The sequence below is a fragment of the Papio anubis genome, chromosome 2 (genome assembly GCF_008728515.1).
Source record: "Papio anubis isolate 15944 chromosome 2, Panubis1.0, whole genome shotgun sequence".
Classification (NCBI taxonomy): Eukaryota; Metazoa; Chordata; class Mammalia; order Primates; family Cercopithecidae; genus Papio; species Papio anubis.
In genome coordinates this window covers 19,569,380-19,592,456 of record NC_044977.1, presented here as the reverse complement: position 1 = coordinate 19,592,456, position 23,077 = coordinate 19,569,380, and the positions used below count along the sequence as shown (strand labels likewise).

General features: G+C 40.0%; 1 protein-coding gene and 1 long non-coding RNA gene across 5 annotated transcripts in view; one reads left to right on the top strand and one right to left on the bottom strand.

Annotated features, from left to right (window-relative positions):
* Positions 1–12,152, bottom strand: part of COL8A1 (collagen type VIII alpha 1 chain) — a 150,274-nt gene extending 138,122 nt beyond the window's left edge. For 3 of the 4 annotated variants that reach the window (XM_009199006.4, XM_009199011.4, XM_009199014.4), the window contains exon 1: positions 11,951–12,151. The gene's annotated coding sequence lies outside the window, so the exon portion shown is untranslated. Of the gene's footprint in view, positions 1–11,950 lie in introns of all 4 variants that reach the window. The other variant, XM_009198991.4, reaches the window with a different exon arrangement.
* Positions 11,899–14,776, top strand: LOC116272955. The gene is made up of 2 exons (XR_004181469.1): positions 11,899–12,028; positions 12,670–14,776. It is a non-coding gene; the product is annotated as an uncharacterized LOC116272955 (long non-coding RNA).
* The last annotated feature ends 8,301 nt before the right edge of the window (positions 14,777–23,077 follow it).

The following is a 23,077-nucleotide window of genomic DNA, read 5'->3' as shown; positions in this document are numbered from 1 at the left end:
ATAGACTTCAGGGAGGTGAAGGTGAAAAGAAGCTTTGGGGTGAGATAGGTTGTGAGACTCGACTGTCAAGCTGAAGTGTTTGTTCTACATTTCATAATGCCATTAAATCCTTTTGAGCAGGGTACTAACAGTCCTGGGACAATGGTCACATGGAAAATAATTTTTCTTTGTGTAACCTGGTATATGGAGCACCAATACTAACATTAGAATACCATTAGGCATTCATCTTATGCCGCATGGTTAGCTGCAGAGTTGAGTCAAAGCCCAGTAACACTCTGTGTGTGTGTGTGTGTGTGTGTGTGTGTGTGTGAGAGAGAGAGAGAGAGAGAGCGCGACAGTGAGCAAGAGAGAGCACATATTTATGCTATGAGATGGGGAGGAAAGGGAGATGTGGAATGTGGAAGCTCAGTTCTTGGTTCTCTCAGAAAACCACAGGGAAGACTGGGGTAGTGTTGGTCATTTCATGAAGTCATAAAGAAATCAGGATATTCTAAATTTTATTCAGAACTTTTATTCTTTCTAAGATGTTCATTTTCATCAAGGAATATTTCAGAATGGAAAGGAGTTTCTACCATATCTGGATATACCCCAATTATATCAAGGCTTCAAGAATGAACTTAGGCCAAATTGTCCCTTCTTAGAACAATTTATGGGGACAGAGAGTAGCACAATTAAAATCTTCTTTATTCACCATCACCTCATTTTATTCCCCCATCCCTATTTCTTTTCTTTTCTTTTCACATTTATTAAGCCCTTATTATGTGCCAAGCACTGAGGGTGCAGAGGTAAATAAGACACAAATCTTTCTGCAGGGAGCTCATGGTCTTTACGGAGATGGATACCCAAATTAAACCCATGCCATTATAGAATGGAGACAACGGTGGCAGGGCCCGTACAGAGTTCTAGGGAGTCTGTCAGAGATCCATGAGGCAGCTTGGGTCAGGCTGGTTTCAGGCATGTTCTCACAGAGGGGAAGATACTTACTTAATCTGACTCTTGGAAGAGGAGTATAAATGAATCTAGTAGATTAAGTGAGAAATACTACAAGCAGAGAGGGAAGATCAAGAACAAAAGCCAAAAAGCATAGCAGAATGTGAGCATGGGGAAAAAGCTAGGCTTTGTTTCCATTTTTGTCTTTGGCACAGGATAAAGGAAGGGCTTGAGGTATATTTGTTTCTTTTTTTTTTTTTCCTTTTCTTAAAACAATTTTTTATTATACTTTAAGTTCTAGGGTACATGTGCCCAACGTGCGGGTTTGTTACATATGTATACATGTGCCATGTTGGTGTGCTGCACCCATTAACTCGTTGTTTACCTCAGGCATATCTCCCAATGCTATCCCTCCCCGCTCCCTCCACCCCACAACAGAGGTATATTTATTTCTATATACACTTTCATGCAGGCTAAGCAGCAGGTGTAGACAACATAGACATTTTCCTAGGTGACTCTCATGGCTTGGGGGAAACATTTAAGTCATCTTTACTGTCATCATCTGGCTATGGTTTATGGTAAAAGTCGTGCCAAAGAGAATAATCTGGGGAGCTAGATACAAGTTCATTTAATGTGTGGAGGTGCCTTTGCTCTAGTGTTTCTCATAGATTCATGGGAACTTCTATTGCCTTAAGAATGACATGCTAGACTGTCACTCTTTTTACTGGATTTTTGCCAAGCAACTTGTCTTCATTTGGGGAGAGTTTATGGACTAACTTTTAGCTCTTAAAAATTACCCCAGGGAGAAATGATGTTTTTTGTTTTGTTGTTTGTTTGTTTGTTTTTTGCTTTTCTAATTACACAGTCCTTACTTTTTTGGCTCTGAAATGACAGCATGCTTTTAGAAAAAAAATACAAAAAAGAAAAAGAAATTAAAATCACTGTATTAAAACAAGAAAGAGAGCCAGTAAGAAGTGTCTAGGAACAGAGCCACTAGAATTTCTCACTTTCTTTATGAGTCAGAGGCGTTGTCATAGGAAGTTTATTTTTATTTTTTTCCTGTTATGATAGGACAAGACATCATGAGAGGCAGCACAGGCAGGCAGGAAGACCGTGGACTTTGGCATGTGACCTGGATGGAAGTACCTGCTCTGCCTCTTCCTAGCTGTGTGGCCCTAGGCAAGTTGCTTAAGGAGTGGAAGCTTAGTTTTTCTCATTGTGAAATTGGGAATAATAATATCCTCCTTGTAGGGTTGACATGGGGAATATAGATAATGGGACTAGCACAATGTCTGGTCCTATTAAATAACAAATAGCTTTTTTTTTATTATAACCACTAATGATGTGTTTGAATTTCTCCCTTCTCCTTTAGATGACTATGAGCTACTTATTTTCTTAAAGGAGAGGGTGCTCAACTGTGCCACTTATGGAATACTGACCTCCAGGCACTAACTTTGTGAAGTGGAAAGATAATTCCCAGAGTAATATCCTAAGAGAAATAGTAAATTGTATGGAGTGGGAGGTCTGAGTGTCACAGATAAACTAAATAATTCCTCATGCAGTAAATTACACCAGAATATCAGTGTGTTCTTCCTACAGAAATTAGCTCCCTATTGATGGTGAGAAAGCAAATGCTCAAAGAAAATATTTGGCCAATGATCTTGGTTAGTTAATGATAGTAAAGATAAAGCAGGGAATTAACAGCTCAGAGACTGATGAGCTAGTTCAAAGAATTATCTAGGCTCCTCATTTATTGAACTTATTGCTCATTCTTGGCCACTTTTCTCTACACAGTATTCAGAGAGTGAGACGGGAACGAAGAGACAACTTCAGTTTATCCAGTGTTCTAAAGATTTTTTGGGTAGAAGTGGAGGTTGAAGATATGAGAGAGAGAGAAAGAGAAAGAGAGAGAGAATGAGAAAGAGACAGGCTTGAATAATTCTGACATTCCTGCTATTATTGTAATAAAGAATTGAGCCATAGAACAAAGGCATATTATCTACTTCTTTTGTTCCTTTTTCACCTGGGTTTTAGAAATCTCTCTACATATCTTATAGTGACATTCAGTATGTATTACTTAACAACTAGCAAGACTGAAAATACCATGTTCTGAGTGATCTTGAAATAATGCTGCAGGAAGTGATTCTTAAACTATTCTTAAGCTGTTCTGTAGAATATCAATCCCAGGAGATGCGCTCAGGCAGGGTAGATCTGTCGTCAAATGTTTAAGGAACTCTTAATTGTAATGTCTTTGGAGGATGAAAAAATATATAACATATAAAAATTTCTGTAAAGTCATGCAGTGAATAAAAATGTTTAATATTGTTTCATTGAGTGTTTCTAAAACTTATTTGACCACAGAACCTTTTCTGGTATAAACATCGATCAATCCCAGGTAGTCGTGTTTTGAAATGCACTTTGGAAAATATTGAAGCAAGGGATGTAGATATTTTATACAAAAGTCATTATTAAACAGTTATCTTTCTCCAGTTAAAATAGAGTTTTTAGATCAGAAACCCTGTATTGTATGTGAGAAATTAACCTTTGGCTGGTCTCAAAATTTAGATTGGTAAGAATATAGGCCTTTTAAGACTCTTTAAGCCATTTTCTAATTATTGTTTGTTTTTTTACTTTCCACTTACCCTTGATCTTGTTTGGCCTTTTGAGATATGTGGGATTGACCTCTGTATTCTAAGAAACAAAAATACTCTTGCTATATCTTGGAAGATTATCTGGCTATTTGACATTTTATCCCATTTTGACTGATTTTGTATAAATACTTTGAGCCCTTCCTAGGTATTGTAAGTATAATCCATTTACCATACTAAATGAATAACCATAAAATGCATGCTTAATTAGTATCTTTCTGAAAAATACTTGACAAGACCTCACATGTCTCTAAGTGGCAAAGAAAGTAGTTATTTAAAAATTGTTCTGCTTAAGATAAATAAATAAAGGCACAGAGATGATCAGTGATATGCTCCTTACCCCAGAGACAGTCAAGGTGTTTTTGAAATTAAAACACTGAAGAGGGCCGGGCGCGGTGGCTCAAGCCTGTAATCCCAGCACTTTGGGAGGCCGAGACGGGCGGATCACGAGGTCAGGAGATCGAGACCATCCTGGCTAACACGGTGAAACCCCGCCTCTATTAAGAAATGGCACAAAACTAGCCGGGCTGCAGGTGGCGGGCCTGTAGTCCCAGCTACTCGGGAGGCTGAGAGGCCGGAGAAGGTGAACCCGGGAGGCTGAGCTGCAGTGAGCTGGAGATCCGGCCGCCCACCCAGCCTGGCGACAGAGCGAGACCCGCCTCAAAAAAAAAAAAAAACACTGAAGATTTTCTGGTGATTTGCAAGTCACATGCACACCAACTCCATAGCTTCATCTCTATGGACACAAAAAATGATCTTAGAGGATTGCTGTTTTGCTGTGAATGTCATAATTTTTACTAAGCAAGCAGCTCTCCTCTGGTGTGCCAAGGATTCTTTTTTTTATGGTCCTAATTGATCTCTATCCCCCAAAGGGTTCTGAATTATGCAAGTATCTCAAGTCTTAACAAGCCATCCTCACACAGCTGTGCAATGGAAATGTTCAACAGAAAGGTATTCACTTCAGTCTAGGCAAGACCCTGGCTGCTCCCTGGAGAGACCCAGATTTAGGGGAGCAGGTTCTGGGCCATCTGGGCTGGAGAAACCTGTTTGACCCATTTCTGTCTTTTTTCTTCCAGCTCCCTTCCCATTACTCTGCTGACAGGGAGGGTCTAGTCACCGCAGGCTTCCTCAGACTTTGCGCTTGTCTCTCACTGACCCCCAGCTGCCAGGCTTTGTTTATTACTGAACTGAGCATTTAGATTCAGTCTTGGCTGGTGGTAGCCTTGGAAAGAACATTTTCTAAGATTGTTTTAGTTTTCTTTCAAATAAACTTCCACAAGCCTGGACATTTCAGGCATTGCTAATGCCAGAAATGTGGGTGATTTATTCTTAGAGGCTTAAATTAGGATTTTTTTTTTTTTTTTATTAAAGAAAACTAACAATGTGATGTATTACTATGGTATACATTTTAGCCATTGGTTGTAAAGGACACTTTGCTCTGCCTTCGATCTGAAAAATTTAAATCTAAAGGCCCCTTCTGGGAACAGATCTGTTTCTATTGAGACACCCAGCCCCTGGCTCCCTCTACTGGTGAACAACCTCCCTCTCTACTTGGGTAGCTGGGGATTGTAATTAGCTGGGGGCTGGAAAAGGGACTAGACATGCCCTTAAATTAGGAACTGTGGATCCGATAGCATATTTTCGCCACAGATCCCCTTTCTTTCCTCATTCTTCCAACCTCAACAATCTTGGCTACCTAACTCACAAATTCTTAGCTCCCCCTAGTGCCTCCCTTCATGTACTTTTTGGCTTTAATCTTACATCTGCCATTTAACAAGAAGCCGCTTGTTTGGATTGAGAGCACTGATCAACACCATGACTCCTGGACTTTAAGGCTGGGCAATCGCTAAGTGGATCTTTAAAGAAATACAATAATGTACAATCGTCACTGAATTTATGAATGAAGCTTAGGCTTATCGTCAGAGTGTAGACAGCATGCTAGTTGGAGGAAGATCCTCAATGGGATGATTGCTTGAAAATGCCTCCCACCTGCCCCATTGCAGTGCTCTTTAGTCAGCTGGTAATATTTGAAATCCTCCTACTGAACTGATGGCAGCTGCAACTTAACCCCTCTGCTGCCATAGACTAGCTATAATTGCCTTAGAACATGAAGCCTCAATTATGGAGGCCATTGGCCCAGACTTCCAAAAAGCAGCTGTTTTATCTAGCTAACAGAGGGGACTAGAGAAGCTCCCCAATAGGCTAGATGCATGTTATTTCCTAGAGAGGTTGACAGCTGACACCCACACCCAGGCCTGTTTAGTTAGCGTTGGAAAAGTAGCACGTGAAGTGATTAATTGTCTTCAGTCTCAGCACATCAAATGATCCAACGCCTAAATATCCTGTGGTGTAAACACATCAATTGGAAGCTTAAGAGAGACAGTCTTCAAAAAAGACTTACTTAAAAGAATGTTTTCACAATCATGCTTAGCCATAGACTGTGTTAAATTTAACATATAATAAATCAATTTTAGAAACACACTTACTATTTCGGAGATATGGAAACAATTGTCAGGCATGCTTCAGAGGAAAGTGAAGAAGCATCTGGGCTAACATCTGTCCGCTTATTCAGGGTAAATTGTTTACAGAAACAATACAAGAATATTCTTTCCTGCCTTCATCACTTTCTATGGTGGAGTGACTTTATGTGTTACCAATAATTGTGCTGTTATTTTAGCAGTGAACATTTCAATGACTTGACTTCCATGGAGTTATTATCCTGGGGCAGAGTCAAGTCTAAAAGGAGGTGAAATGAGGTCCCATTTCACCTTTTCCCACTTGAGGTCCCATCAAAGGATAAGAAGTTTTAATAGATATAGTAAAGCTTTCACACCTGTGTGATCCAGGCTTCAATTAGTGTTGTATTTAAAGAACCCTGACTCAAACAGAAAGTGATCTCTCAAGCATTTGAGAGGGTCTGGTTTTAGACAATCCTATTAAAATCTCTTGTAGCACTTCAAAACTCTTGGAGATTCTCCCTCTTCTGTTTCAGAGGAATCAACTCTCTTAGCTTCACTATTCTGCCTCTATACTCTTGGTCCCTTGATCACCTCTCCCCTCTGTTACAACAAATCTCATACCTACACATTCTGACTGATGTGTCCCTTAATGTTTTTCCTGATTATCCATTATGGGTATTTTGCTCTTTCTCTCATTAAAGGCGGAGGAAGGTACAAAATGGTTAAATTGGCAACACATTGTCTGTTGGGTGGAAGAAGAGGAGAATTACGCTGTAAATCATCACATTCTAATACATTTGTTCCTCAAATGAATATTGGAACTAGATCTTAAGCCTCCTGTAAAAAATAATATAGTTTCTAGAACTCAGGTAAATGTGAGAAGAACTAGTGAGAACACTACAGACAGGAAAATAGCTTAGCCATTGCTAAGGTTAAAATGAACTCTCCTATATTTCCCAAAGCAAGGGAGAATCTTACACTCAATACATTTGAGACCTGAGTCACTATATGTCTATATAGACTCTATTTTCTACAAAGTAAAATTTACTTTGTAAATCCCTTACTTTGTAGAAAGTAGTTTTATGGACTATATTTTCTACAAGTAAGAAAGGAATTTAGGAAAATGGATATTTTATACTTAGCTTTTTTCCCCATTCACTCACCCACTCAACACAGATTTACTGAGCAGCTACTATGTACCATATCCTGGGCTGGTAAAAAATATACCATCCATGTGATGGTGGTGACCACTGACTTCACTCTTTACAAGAATTTATATCAATGTGTCCTAGACATTTGGTAGTGGAGGTATAGCTGTAGTCCAAACCTCTACCAAGCTATGGTTTCTGAGAGCCCTGTATGTTAAGTGCCTACAGAATGCTCAGCATAGTCAAAGACACCTTAGATTCACATTATACGAGGAGCCACACTGTAGTTATTCAAGATTAAGCATGGGTTGGAGACTTTGGCTGTATGAACTCCAGCCTTGGGTGTGCTATACTCATCTGGGTGGCCTCGGGAAAGACATTAACCTTTCTGATTTTTTGCACCTGTAAAATTAACTTTTAGTTACAATTAGCTCCAAGGTCTTTTCCAGTATTTTACCTTTTGTGATTCTCTAAGGTTTGTTTTTTTAATTTCCAAGTAGTTGTAATAGGTACTGGATAAGTAAAACGGCTTATCTTGAAACCTCATCTCAGATACTCTGTTGGAGGCAAGTAGCAATTTTAAATTACTTTCTTCTAGGTATGTGAATTAAAGTTTAGAAAAATGTGAAACTTTTACATTTGATAGGGTGGAAATTTATATCCTATTTAAGAGAAGTATGAGGAAATTTTTGATAATGAGAGAAACCACAAGTATGAGTGGTTCTTTAGAAACTTGTTCTATGAGAATTAAAAAGAGATTTCTTCCAGTGAAAGAACAAAGGAGATGTCACATATGACTGTATCTGCATATCCTGAAAGATTTGCTGAAGGCGAGAAGGGTCAGTTTTTGTTGTCCAGGAGGGACAATGAAAGTGAGCACCAAATAAATACAGGACACTGAAGGTGAATTGTCAGGTGTGTGTTCATATTTTACATAGTCAGCTAAAGTTGTTGCTTTTGCTCTTATCCTACATTGAGAAGTTAGAATTCATTATTTTTATTTTAATTGATTATGATCCGTTTTGGTGAACACTTTTTGTTTCATTCACTCCAGTTTGATCTGATGCAATTTCAATGGCTTCATGGATTTGAGTACACAGGGCTCCAGGCTTACAGACATTCTAACCTTGTGTGACTCCCTTTAACCCCATTCCTGCAAATCTACTTGAGGAAAAACTATGAAGAACGTTCTTCCTCAAACAACAAACACAGTTACTAAAGTGATAGAGGGATCTCTGATTAGCAGCTTTGCTCTGTTGGTGTTGAAATGTGGTTCATGCTCATACTTCTCACTCCTTATCTCTCTAGAAAGGGGGAGTTTAGTAGAGCTATAATTTAGTACTGCGGGGTGTAACCAGGTCTGCCAGGTCACTGGAAGATCTTCTTCATTATATGCTTAGCATTTTGTGACAACTTATGAACAGGTTCTTTAAAAAAAATGTGTATTCCTAGATGCTTTAGGGATTGAGAGATCCTTTTCACACAATGCTAAAAAGAAAGATTCCCTAAATTCCTAAGGGCATTCATTCTCCCCTTAATTCTCCTCTCCTCTCCTTTCGGTTTTCTTTTCACTCAATAGTTAGAATAGTGCACCATTCACAAGAATACACTCAAGTTTCAAGATCTGTACCTTCTTTAACTTATGTACATGTATGTTTATAGGGGTCTGGTTGAAGAGAAGCAGGTCAAAGCAGAAACACCTAGCTCCCAGAGGGTTACTTGGAGGACCAGAGGTTTTAGGAAATACAGTGTGTCTCAATCTCTCTGCAAGTTTCCATACCAAAGTGAGTAACCATGGATAAGGAGTAAATTACTGTTTCTAACTTTTAGCTTGCAAATAAGCACTCAACATTACGCTTTTCAGGAGACTTAGGGTTGGTTTTGTAGACATGATCCATCCATTAGTTAAAAACATGTTTTAAGGATTTTTTTTTTTACTCATAGTATAGCTTTTAGAATTATGACTCATAAATTACTGTGGGTTTTTAAATATGGGCAAACCTGAAATCATTTTCATCATTAGAACCAAGCTGTTCTTTTCTGTTAAAGAAGGAGGGCTAAGGAGAGGGGCAGAGTAAAGATGGATCTTATACTTTCATTGATTAAAAAACAACAAACAAATAAAAAGACAAGAGCAGACATGGATTTTTACTCTTCCCCATCCCCTCATGTTCACATAAATGAGGGTTGGGGGAAGTTACGTTTCGTAACAGAGCTCCTAATCTTGCTTTTCTCCTAGGGCACTTCTGTGATTCCTCCAGCTTCTCTTTCAAGTTCCTTTTCACCCCAATCCCTTCTCCTTGATTTTTGTTTCACAAATAGGAATAAAGTAGCATATGTTTTCTGATCATGAAAAGGATATCATTTTATAATTTTGACATTAGGAGAACATCTAAAATGCACGTTTCTGTAGGAACAGCAAGCCCTCAAAATCAGTAGAGTGCCCTTCGTGTGTCTCTAGTGAAAGGGGCAGTTTCTCATCTTGTCTTTTCTGAGAAACATTAAGAAGTCCTCCCAAGCCCGCTGCAATGCATTGGTTGGGTATAGTCATGGACTTGATCAAGAGGCAGCTACATAATGGCAAAAAGAGGAGACTCACGTGAAGTATCCACATCCTATGCAGAAGGGGAGATTGGGGGTGACTACATGAAACTTCAACATTGATTTTTCTAAAAGCTTAAGAAGAGCAGTGTCATCTTGCTTGGTATGTACCCTATGGAGAAAGGATAGCTTTGCCCCTGGGAACGTTAGATCATGAGCAAACTAAGATGATCTCACTCAGTTATTTAGGGGCTTGAACTTGATAGGACATAGGGAAGGCAGTTACTGCTAAAAGGTTCATAGCTGGTCCAGTGCATTAATTGCCAGAGAAAGCAGAAGCAAACCCTTGGAGAATACTTTTATCCCCAAACTTAGGAATAACTGGAAGCTCATTTAAACTGGGAGCATTTCCCCCTCCACCCCAAGGAAAGATAACTTCCCTCAAGGGGATCGGGAGAATGAAGCAGCGTATTTTCATCCTTGTGATATTGGATGTGAGTCAGGCACTATCATAAAAGAAGAATTAACTTGAATGTGCCACATACTTGGTTTGGCCTTGTCCCATACCTGTACTCTTGTCATGGTTGATTACCTATGTACATCAGATATAAAGCAAGCAGTCTGCATTGTGGCATGAGATAAAAGGTATGTTAATATGCTCAGGCCACATACTATCTTGGCCAATAGTAATTTTATATCATTTGCTTAAAGGAAACTGCACTTCTTGCAATATTTTTTTCCAATGAAGAAAGATTTAACATGACTGAAACTTTACATGTAACTCTTGCATTTGAGTAACAGCACTGAATCCTCTCCATCTCAAATAGATCTTTTAAATATTTTTATTACTTTTGATATGCAAAAGCTAAGGAGAAACGGTTTGGAAGACCTAAGTTAAATTTCTAATGAGTCTTGTTTTGTTAATAGAGGAGAATTTTATACAGCTTCGATGAGTTTTTTCTTTCCACATGAGATAATATAAACAAACAAACAAAAAATAAAGAATTCATTTCTCTTCTTACTTTAAGAACCTTAAGGGCTAAAAGAGTGGTTTGGTTTCCTGACTGGCAGTTTTGGTTTGCCTTCTCTAAGTGGTCTTGTGCAATTCCCCAGAGGAAACATTTGAAGAGGTTTTTTCTCCCACATGAGAGAGTTTCATCCCACACAACCCACAGAATTTGATGGCAAACTTCATGGACCAAGTGTCTGGTTTTACAGAAGTGGTTGTGGTGTATGTTTTTCTTTTCGCAGGTGCACGTTTATTCTACCTTAGGAATAAGAAGAGATCATTTTATTTTAAAGAGGGTAGTTTAAACACTGACAATTGGATGCCAATCAGGTAGGTTTTAATTTACTAAATGAGGGGGAAAAAGGGTGGAAAAAAGGATTAAAACTTCCAAAGCCTTTCTAGCTGATCTTTCTTTACAACCATCTGGTGTGCACAGAAGTATTGTATAATCTGGCCTGTATTATTCTCTTACTGTGAAACATATTGAAACGCTTTGTGTTTAGGTGTGTGTACAGAAATTCATGAAGTTCTTTTATACACTTTCTTAGTTCCATCACAATTCTCATTTTAGGATGTCGTGAAAAGATAGCCTGGTGAGAGAGCACATTCTACCCTGGCTTGTAAATTTGGATTTGTTCTTTCCTATCTACCAGCCACCTGATTACTTACACTGTCCCTGTGCAAAGGGCACCCGTTCACATAATTTTTTCCAAGCGCTAAAACCTGGAAAGATATTTTTTAAAGGACTACAGAAGCTGTCTTGGGGGTTTGGAAAACATCACAAAATTGTTAGCAGACCTTTTGACTGTGCTATTTTTAGGAAGTTAACTGTGTTCTTTCAAAGTACATTTTTGACAATGGGACAACGTTTGCCTTGCCCCCACTGATGTGTGAAATATGTACAATGAAAAACGTCAGTACAACACCCCAAACAGATACATTTTAACCTCAGCAACAGTCAGCAACAGGAGAAAAAGTGATTAAAAAGAGAAAGGTTTTCGCAATATTTATGCTGCTGTTTCTTCCCTAAAGGAGCTTTTATTTTACCATTCAAACAGAAGTTTGTTTTCAAACCAGTTGCTAGTTAAAGGAGCAGCGGATCGCGCATCCGTAAGAATCAGCTCTAACCAAACAGCAAACGCGTTGGCCAGACGGTGTCTTATTCCCCCACAGCAACCCCCGGTAGGTCAGCTGCCTGCAGAAGCGCTATCTTACCTTGAGCACGTAAGATCAGGGAGAGAGGCTCGCGGGCTCCCACGGAGAGGATCGGGGAAGGGCTGTGATCCGCTGCTGGTAACATGCACTTGGCTTTTATGGGCAGGTGGGAGGAGCTGCTCCTCATAGTAGGTGGGCAGGGAAGGAGCGGCGGGCGGGCAGCCTCTGGAGGAGCTGGACACTCTTCTCTGGGGAGGGGAGGAGAGGGCAGAGACGGGAGCCCGCGAGGCGGAGGAGAGACGACCGGGTGGGGGAGGGGGGGCGCGGTCACGACGGAGGAAGGAGTGGAAAAGGGAGAGAGGGAGAAGGGAAAAAAGAGAGGGAACGAGAAATAGAGAAAGGGATCTAGACCACAGATGGGGAAAAGTGGGGGAGAAAATGAATAACAGAGAGACAGAGAGAGAGAGAGAGAGAGCGCGAGAGAGTCTGGGAGGAAAGGGGAATTGGAGTATTTTCCGTTTTTGCATGACATTTTTTGGCAGACGGAGTTGTGGGTGATTGTGACTTTTGAAGGTGTTTTCTGGGAATTTGGGAATTTGAAAAGCTACATAGCGGTCCGGGAGAACTGAAGGGTTTCTAAGCGAGGCAAGGGAGGGGAAGCGGGGCGTCCGAGCAGCAGAGCCGAAGTGCAGGCTTGGACCCGAACCTGGAGCCGGAGGCACTGACACAGCCTGGAACCAGGCAGCCCCCAGCCCGCAGCCCCGTCCCTCTCCCTCCAGGCAAGGCTTATTTGACAAGAAAGTTCCTGCGCTCCCTGTCTTCTGAGCATCCAGAGGCCCCTCTTGAGACTTCGGCAGCATTAAAGTAAATCCAGCAACGGGGAGGATCCGCGAGGACTTGCTTGTGGAGAGAGGAACCTCAGAACCAGCCTGGGTCTTCCAGCATCTGCTTATGTAACATAGGATTTCAGAGCTCTCTGCCCTCTGGTTATTTTCGGTATTTAAAACACTCTCATTCCTAACAATCGGAAAACGTCTTGGTGCCACAGCTCTTTCTCAGTGTGTCTTAAACATTAAGAGAGGATTCAACCAACAAGTGGCTAAAGGATCAGTCTGAAATTACTAAGAAATGCATTCAGAGAAAGAAAAACAAGCTCCTTTCGCTGCTGAGTGGTGACTCACTTCCTAGTCCAAGCCTGATTTTTGCCACCGAAGGAATTAAAGCATTTTAAAAGAGAACCTGAGACTTGGGGTGGGAGATGCAGTACCGGGAGGGGGAAAAGGCAGGAATGGGAGGGGGGAGAGATGAGTAGGCTAGAAATAATAAAGGAATGAAATAATTGTACTGAATATGTATATGTACTTGATTCAGTGTTCACCGCAACCTTATGAGGTAGGTATGATTCATATAGCGCAGTTTTTTTTTTTTTTTTTAATTTAAAGAAAGGCATCTCTAAGGGTTTAAATAACTGGCTCAAGCTAGCGAGATGGGGAACCACAGCTAGCCGGCTTGCAAACCTTAGGCACTCTTCAGTACATCAGGCTGCCACATAGAACACTTAGGTTGGTCTCAAGTTAGATCCTGATGTCTTTGGCTGGTACCAGGCTCCAAGAGAAGGAAACATGATGGTGAAGAGCAGAATTACTCAAACTTTGCACTACTGAAACTTTCTCGAGGATATTTCTTTGTTGTAGGGATCTTTCCTGTGCATTGTAGAATGTTAAGCAGTATTCCTGGTCTCTACCCACCAGATGCCAGTAGCAGTACCCATTCCGCACTCCCCACCCAGTTGTGAAAATAAAAAATGTCTCTAGATTTAACCAGTTGTCCCTGAGGGGCAAAATCCCCTCCTCTTCTTAAGAACTATTGGTCTAAAAAAGGTCCACAACCATAAAAAAGCATTTTAAAAGAATCTATTAAGAAAATACCTAATAGTGCCATTTGGGTAATAATAATACTTACATCCATATGTGCCGAGTTTACACTGGACTTAGTTTTTTACATACGTATTTCCATCTGTTAGCTTCAAGAGCTCAAAGCCTCAATTGCTTCCTTTGTAACTAAGCTCATTCTCAATTGGTTACACATGGGAGTCAGTGAACTAAACTCCCATGTGCCTGGGATATGAAGCAAGAACAATCATATGAAATAAAAAATTTAAAATTTTTATTGTAAACACATATTTGACATCAGAGTTTTCAAATTTATTCGTGATGTTTTGCATTATTGATTATTTGCCTTAATTTTTATAATTTTTAATCTCTACGTTCCCTATTCAAATTATATTCAATAATTTTTTGGCTGCACAAAGTTATAGCTAGTGGCTTACTAGCTAGCAAAAAATAAGTGCTCAATAAATATAAATATATATAGTCTGGCTAATTGAATAAACAGCAGTATTGAGCACTGACAATAGAGATCGGTCAGCATTTGTTAGTTTAATGAATACTTAGAAAGCTAAAACTTTCACATCAACTTTTCTGCCCATTTGCTATTTGGTTTTACACTCTTCTTACCCTCCCTAACTCAGTTTTCCTCTTCCCAAGTAGTATGTCTTTTGAGGACATGGACAAATCTACTGAGTGAAGTCTGTCAAATGAATAACACTTGTTACTCGACCTAGAAATAGGACTGCATTATTTATTCTTGGACCTAACCCTGAAATCAGATGTGATTTTACAAGCACGATACCACTTTTGGAACTTTTTAATTTAGCAAAGAAATGTGTTCTGGGGAGACAAAATGGAACTCTTAGAGGAGAATCTGGGTGATAAAGCATGTTAGTAAATACCCTTATCGATTACAACAAATCATGTTTTCAATCCTAAGTTAATGCCTCTCAAACATTCCAGTTCCATCACATACGTATAAAAAAAAAAAAAAACCTGAAAGGGAAGAAAAGCACATTTGAAGAAAAGACAATTGATGGCTGTAAGCTGTATTTCTCTTCTTATTTTTAATTCTTTCCTCCTTTCAAACCTGATTATGCAGCCAACATAACAAAAGCACTGCTTTCATTTTATTTGGATGGCACTAATGATTAGTTCCTTTCTCCCGTTCACACTTGCCTGAATCTGATTCAGTAGCAGATCTGGACAACAAGTCAGGAATCCAGGAATGTGATCTCTTTGCTGACTCTTAGTGTGCCCTTCCTAGAATCAATCTGAAGGTGACTGAGGTTTGAAATGACCTAGTTTGGTCTTCTGTGGAAGGAAAGGAATCCAATGACAACATACTAGATGCTCTGAAGTTTCCATTGTGTGGCTATAACAGCTACAGATCATTACCTTACTTTTGAGAACTTTGCAAATGTAATCCTTTTTTGGAGTTTATTTTGAATTAATCAGTTAACAAATATTTATTAAAAATGGATATCAGACAATGTGAGGTATTCAAAGCAGAAGAAAATAAGACATCTGTTCTCACAGAGGAAGAAAAGCATGAAATCTTGATAGTTGAATTTTAGTGAAGAGACTTCAGGGAGGAGGTGGCATTTGAGCTGAGCCATGGAAAGTAGCATTTGAATAGATGAGCGATGCACAGTAGTACATTCCAGACAAGGGAGGGTATGTGTGCAACCAGGGAAATCACAGGAATATTCAGAAGGTGGTGAATTGGCCAGCATGACAGAATAGAAGGGTTTATGTAGTAGACAAATGAGGCTGAGAAATGGAGAGGAGGGATGAGGTCACCTCAGTAGTCTGAACTGTATTCTGTAAGCAATGCAGAATCGATGAAGATTTTTGAGCAATAGAATGGCATGGTGAAAATGGCATATTTTCAAGATTTCATTTTTCTTTGAATATAGGGTCTTTATTGTAACTTTGCAGATAAATGCTTGCCTGTACATCTCGGACTGTTGGGAATAGAGAACACAGAGTGTTTGCATCCTGCAGACTTGGAGGCCTGAGCAAGGTGGCAGAAACAGTAGTGGTTCTAGCCCAGTTTCCCTGGAGTGCCCTGTGTGGTTGCAGGAAGGGAGTAGGAAGGCAGGATCCTCTCACGGTGTGGCCAGGATGACATATGGGATTCACATAAAGGGTGATGTCTTCTCTGTGTGTCCGAGGAGCCCAGTCTCTTTCTCACCTGATGTAGCTTTACATTATCCCTAAATAATATACCTGATCCATGAGATCCTTGAGTTTTCAATGATTTCTGGATCGGAAAACAATGCGATCTGGCTTTAAAAACTGCACATTCACATCTATGTTCTCAAATAGTTAATTTTCAACTATTTGTGCTGCCCAGGCCAGATTTCAAGCTCTGATTCTTCCTTTCACTCCTTAGAGCTTTAAAATGCAAATGAATGTGGCTTTTGGCCTAAGCAAAAGTCACAGACAGGTGTGCTCACTTGAAGCAAATCTGACAATTTGAAATACGGTGTACAGAAATTTGCTCTCCATCTATCAAATGACTCATCCGTCAGTCAGTCTTAGTCCGTGCTAAGCCTGACCATATATGAACGTAGTCCGTAAGGCACTTAAAATTGCCAACTCTCCTAGGGCATTTAAAATGGGATTTTATTTACAAAAATGGAAAACGCTTTATAGCACAGAAGACAGGCACACCTCTTACGCATTCCAAAGGACCATTGGATTTTGTGAGTCACTGTTTTCCTGTTGGCCCATAGGGTAGAGCTGACTGATGTGGGTGACCCCACAGATGACTGCCTCACAGCTCCTGCTGGCTTTGCAAAGAGCAGTGCATGGAGAGTCAGAAAATCTGGAGTTCAGTCCCAGTTCTGCCACTAACTATCCACGTGAAAACTTGGGGTAGGTGTTTTATCCTTTTTGGACTCAGTGTTTGCATTTGTAAATGTGTTTGCATTTGTAAAATAAGGAGGCTTAACCAGACCCTCTCGAAAGTTCTTTCCGCCTTCCAGATGCCTGCTCTGTGCCAGTTGGTGGGCACTCCACTTGCTCAACATCCCCATGAAGTCAACTCAACATACAATGCTACACATGCTCAATTTAGGTATGTGTCTTAGGGTTCTCAGGAGGAAGAGAACCAGTAGGAGATATACACACACACACACACACAACACACACACATACCAGTAGGATATATAGGAGTTTATCAGGGATAATTGAATCACATGGTTACAAGGTGAAGTGCCCTGCAAGCTGGGGAAAGAGAGAAGCTGGTAATGGCTCAAAATCTGAAAGCCTCAAAACCAGGGAAGCTGACAGTGCAGCACTCACTCAGTCTGAGGCTGAAGGCCCGAGAGCCCCTGGGGGGCTGCTGCTGCAAGTCTCAGAGTCCAAAGGCTGAAGAACCTGGAGTTTGATGTCCAAGGACAGGAGGAGGAGAAGCTGAGTTTCCAGCACCACATGGGAAGAGAGAAAGAGAAATCTGACTTAGAAAGCAAGCTATGTATTCCCCTTCTTCCACCTGCTTTGTTCTAGCTACCCTGACAGCTGATTGGATGGTGCCCACCTGCACTGAGGGTGGGTCTTCCTCTCCTAGTCCACTGATTCAAATGTCCATCTCCTCTGGCAACACCCTCACAGACCCACCCAGAAAGAATGCTTCATCAGCCATCTAGGTATCCCTCAATCCAGTTAAACTGATGTCTAATAGTAACCATCACAGCATGGAAGAGCTCCTAATTCATTACTGGAGTGTTTGTTCCAAGGAGAGTACACCTTAATATTAAACCTTATTTGTATCCTAGGTACAGAATCCCAAAAGGTGGGGCTTACCATTGTTCCTTAAGTAGCTCTTTACTGCAACCATTGCCTCTCTAAGTTTCAAGTCTTGGTAAGCATCTCCCAGACCCAGCCATCAGCCCTTTAACTCTATTCTTCTGAAGCAAGTAGTATTGTCCTTTTGATTGCTGGAAATGTAACCACACCACACAGATCTCTGGTTTCTGAAAATTTTCCCTGTTGTGACAGATTTACTTGATGTCTGTATATATTAGTTTGATTTCCTAAGAAACTCTCTACTCCCACTGTAAATGGTTCCTTCTCCCCAGTGCTGTCCCCCCTTTATTTAATTTGGAAAAATGTGGTCACCCTTTTTGCTATAAACTAAATTATTGTAGCTCTTTCTAGTTCTCCAAACTATTAGACTTTTATTAAGGTCTCTGAACCCTTTTTTCAGCTTTCGTTCTCCCTATTACCAATGTCAACTAAAGTCACCTCAACCTTTTTTTATTCCTTAAGAAATTTAATTGTTGAGATTCTCTCATGGGGGCAGGGCAATGGAGGGAGAGCAATGTAGCCCGGGTACTTTTTTTCCCACTCAAGGGTAGAAAACTAAAAAGCCTTCCAGGGGAGTAAAAATAGAATTCACTCCCACTATGTGCTATCTTAGACCCTAGCTACCATACGGGAATTGTCTTGATCCTAGACTTCCCTTATGAATAATTCCTTATCTCTGCTTTATCGTCTATCTTCTGTTCCATCTACTCATGGTTTAGTCTCTTATGTTCTTATTAATATTTACCTCATGTTCAATTTTGGTAAATCCAGTATTTTCTGCTCAGTTATTATATCTTATACAGCCTAAGATTTTTCATGATTTGAAAACTCTGATTTGAAAGGCAAAAATGAAGATCTGGGATGAGAGATCTAACAGGTGTGCTGGCCTGAGACTGGCATGTCCTATTCCCAAACCACCTCCCATGCTGCCTCCAGAGCAATCACCGTAAACCCAGCAAAAATTATGTGATACCCTTGTTCAGACATTGTTGATGGCATCACACCATTTACAAAAAACCCTAAATTTGCGGTTGGCATTCAAAGCCCCTTTCCAAGGTTCAGGCCCAGTCTTTATTTCCATTCTGATTTACATACCTTATGCTTCAGTCAAGGGAAACAATCTGCTTTTCAAAATGTTTGTTAACTTTTCAGATCCCGCATGGGGGCTAATGGAGCTACTGCTGCTGGGTCCACCTACGGACACATGCTCAAATCCTTTATTACTTCCATGCCACCTTCAGGAAATGATTTCTGGTTAGTTTTATGAAGTGCCAAGGAAAATTGGTGCTTCTCTTATGCAATTTTTTACAGTCTACCTTGTCTTATACATATGTTAACCTCTTTTCTTTTCAACTTTACTGCTTTTTCCTTGAGAGCCTAACCCTTTTTCCTGACACTAAGCCTAGCATAGAGTAAGGTGATCAATATGTATCTGTGAATTGTAGAGATTAAAAAATAAATACTCTCTTATCTTTCCCTATTCCCAGCCCCCTTTACCGCATTTGCCTCAAAACAAAACAAAAACAAACATTTAGAGTTTCCTGGTACATTTCTTGCAGGGTCGTAGAAATGAGTTCTGAAGATCAGTATGGCTTGCTTTCCATTTTTGAGGATTTTAAATAGTCTTGTAGGGGAGAGAGGAAAATAAATAGATAATTTCCCTTCACTGAGGTAAATTCTATGGGCAAGGTAAGTACGGGGCTCTATAGGAGATCTAATGGAGCCTCCTCATTGGAGGGAGCTTTGAGGTGGTTACTGAGAATGCCAGGTGTAAGACAGAGAATAGCTTTAAGTAACACACAGAAAAGAAAAGCTTGGTTCATCTCTGTGCTTTTTGGGATGAAAAGACAATGATATGCTTTATATATTTTGGTTGAAGATCAGGAGGGTCTGGCTGCATGCTGGCCAGGAAACTAACTCTTCCTGCCAGGTGAGTCAGTCGAGGTGGGAGGGTTATTTGAACAGATGTGTTTCAACATTACTTTGAAATGTAAAGGGTCAGAATATGCTCTTTTGTAAATACCACTGCACACTAAGAGTTTTGCCTGACTGACTGAGCAAAAGTTGTACCTAATGCTGAGTGCACTTGAGAACGGGAGCACTTATTTTTGGACCCTCTATGATGGCTTGACACCCTCATGGTGCCTAGTTCCCATCTATTTCCTTTAATATCTATTTCTAGATATCCTTAGAGAGTGTCTGTGGCATTGATGGGGACAATTTAGAGCCCCATATACCTTGGCTTTTATATTATTTATGAATGTGTTGCCTAAATGTGGACATATAATGGTTGGCCCTTGTCATTTCTGCTTAGAACCACCATATGGTTTTGTGAGCACATTGAGCGTGCCAGTACCAGATCTCTTCATTTCTGGCAGCCGGTTTGTTTTCCTAGAAGGAAAGTCAAACTCTTGGAGTTTCATTTTATGCATAAGGAAATAGGTAAGTCTCTTTGCCAGAACATCACAGCTATTGCACATGACTAAATGAACTTTAGATCACTAGGTAAGGGAGTGGGAAGAGAAATGACCTGTTAAGAAATGAGACTTAAATTCTTGGGCAAAAAAGTGGTCAGATCCCATGAAGCTCTGTAAGTTGTAACACATAGTTTTGGCCTTCTTGGATTTTACAGAAGGAATTTGTGTCATTCTGTCTTGGTTTCATTTTATTTTTCTTAGTCTCATTTCTTCTATTTTTTAATTTCCTTATTCTCTTACATTTTGAATTTATCCTTTCTGCATTTTGCATTCTTTCCAGAACACTTCATTTTTATATTTTTATTAGACTTTCTGTGCTGTATTTATTATCATAGGGTATAGAGGGTTTTTTGTTTTTGTTTTTGTTTTTTTTTTGTTTTTTTTTTATAGACAGGGTCTCACTCTGTCAGCCAGGCTATAGTGCAGTGGTGCAATCTCGTCTCACCGTGACCTCCACCTCCTAGGCTCAGGCAGTCCTCACATCTCAGCCTCCCAAGTTGCTGGGACCACAGGCACATGCTACCACACTCAGCTATTTGTTTTTTTTTTTTTTTTGTATTTTTAGTAGAGATGGGGTTTCACTATGTTGCCCAGGCTGGGCTCAAATTCTTGGGATCAAGCAATCCTCCCAACTCGGCCTCCCAAAGTGTTGGGATTTCAGGCATGTGCCATCAAGCCTGACTTATAGAGTTTTAGAAGGGCATTGGGGTCTCATCTGGCCACATGGTAAAGGAAGGACACCTGTTCAGGATCAGATGGGCTTCTTCATTCCCCAGTCTCTCTGTGGCTGGGCCAGGAGGGTTTCTCACAGCTGGTGACATTTATCAGGATAACTTATGTTTATATCTAACAAATGCCTATTAGCTATTATTTTAAGTTTTGTTATCTTGTCCTTCCTTGTACCTTCTAGAACATATATTTCTCAAATAGAGGGGTCCAAAAGACTATTAGCTCCTTGAAAGCAGGAAATGCTGTGTTACTCAAAGCACTAGTATAGGGCTAACCATGCTAATAAACATTTATTGATTTATTTTCATTTTCAGACGAGGGCTATATACATCTTTAAAATCCATGAATATATTTTCCTCTGATATTTTTTCTCTTTGTGACAAAAATATTACAGGCATGTGTAAATAATCGGCATTTGGGATATTGTTTTTAAGTCCCAAACTTGGGTTTTAATTTTTGAAGAGGATGCCAGTGTCAGTGGCTTTCTCATAAATCAAGAATCCCACTTTGCATGCTGCTAGTATAGGCAAGAGTTTGGGGTTTCATGAGGGGAAGGAGTTATGATAAGCATTTCATTCAGTTGAACATTTAATTCTATGTTCCTTCTAAATAATAATGATTCTCTTTGAAACTCTAATGCCTTGGAATATTAACAGATGTTATGTAGAAAAGAATATATTTCAAATCCATTTTTATCTTAGAAATTCTGCATTATTAAAATTAAACATATTTCTTTATTGTAAGGCTATTCTAATCCTTGAAAGGCTAATGTCCTTCTCAAATTTCAAAAGTTAAATGTCATGTATAGTGTTTTCTGAGGTTATTTGACTGCAAAACCAACCCCACAATCCGCCTGCCCTCCAAGGGGCTTCTCACAGAACTAATGCTCTGTAGGCCCTAAATTAGGGAGACTGTAAAAAAATTGACTACATTGGGAGGCCAAGGTGGGCGGATCACGAGGTCAGCAGATTGAGACCATCCTGGGTAACACAGTGAAACCCCATCTCTACTAAAAATACAAAAAATTAGCTGGGTGCGGTATGCCTGTAGTCCCAGCTACTCAGGAGGCTGAGGCAGGAGAATCACTTGAACCCGGGAGGTGGAGGTTGCAGTGAGCCGAGATTGTGTCATTGCACTCCAGACTGGTGACAAAGTGAGACTCTGTCTCAAAAAAAAAAAAGGCTACACTTCCACCACTGGTAATACCAATATCACCACTCTCTCTTAAATACACATAGCCCTCGAGGCTTTTCAAAACAGTTCCATATGTATCATCTCATTCCATTTTCATTGGCTATGATTAGTGTAGGGCAAGTAGTATTTTAAAACTTGGTAAATGCGAAATGAGACACATTATATCAATAGTTGTGCCTTAGTATGTCAAAAAATTTAATGAGTTCCAGTGATCTGTGTAAAGAGAACGCAGATCCGTGACTGAGTAATTCTTATATAGAGTTTTTCTCTGTTTTTTATTTTGTAAACATTTTTCTCCTTTCAGCACTCTGCCCAGAGGAAGTGTTTCTAATGTGTGTAGTGATATCCTCATGATTTCAGATATTGTCCCATATGGGCAGAGATATGCTTCAGACTCAGCATTAACATGCCAAATGCATTTATTTGCCTGTGTAAAACAGATTAATTCAATGCTGAATCATAATGGAATTAGGAGAAAAAGAGTCCTTATTGAAATCCAGCCAAAACATCTCATTGATAGCAGATAATTTGGTACAGATTTATTAGAAATTCTGCATATAGGCAACTCATTTTGAATGGTCTGAAAACTTTCCTCTGCCCCCACTTTTTATATGGGAAAAGAGTGAGTGGTACCAAAGAGATTCATTTCCTGATGTCCTTGAATGACACAGATTTATACAAAGTCATTAGGTGCAGAAATAAAAATAACCAAAGTAAAAAAAAGTAAATAAGATATATAGAGATCTTCAACTGCAATACTGACCTTTAAGCAATTGCAGGCTGAGAGGCTTCAAGGGCGTTGTAGGATCTGCCCTGACACCAGGAAGAGACGGGACAGTGTGGTGGGAGGCTGAAGTGCCCCCGTAAGACAGAGGCTCTGACATTGTACAGACATCCTCTCTCCCCCTGCTGGGAGATCAGTTTCAATTTGGCTGAGATGCCTCCCTAATGATTAATGCCAGCTTGTGAGCCAAGGAGTCATCTTGGAGCACTGAACTATTCAAGACTCAGGAGACATAGCTGGAGAAACCAGACTGAGACTTGATCTGTTAAGAAGAGCTGAGAGTCAAATATCAGTGTCT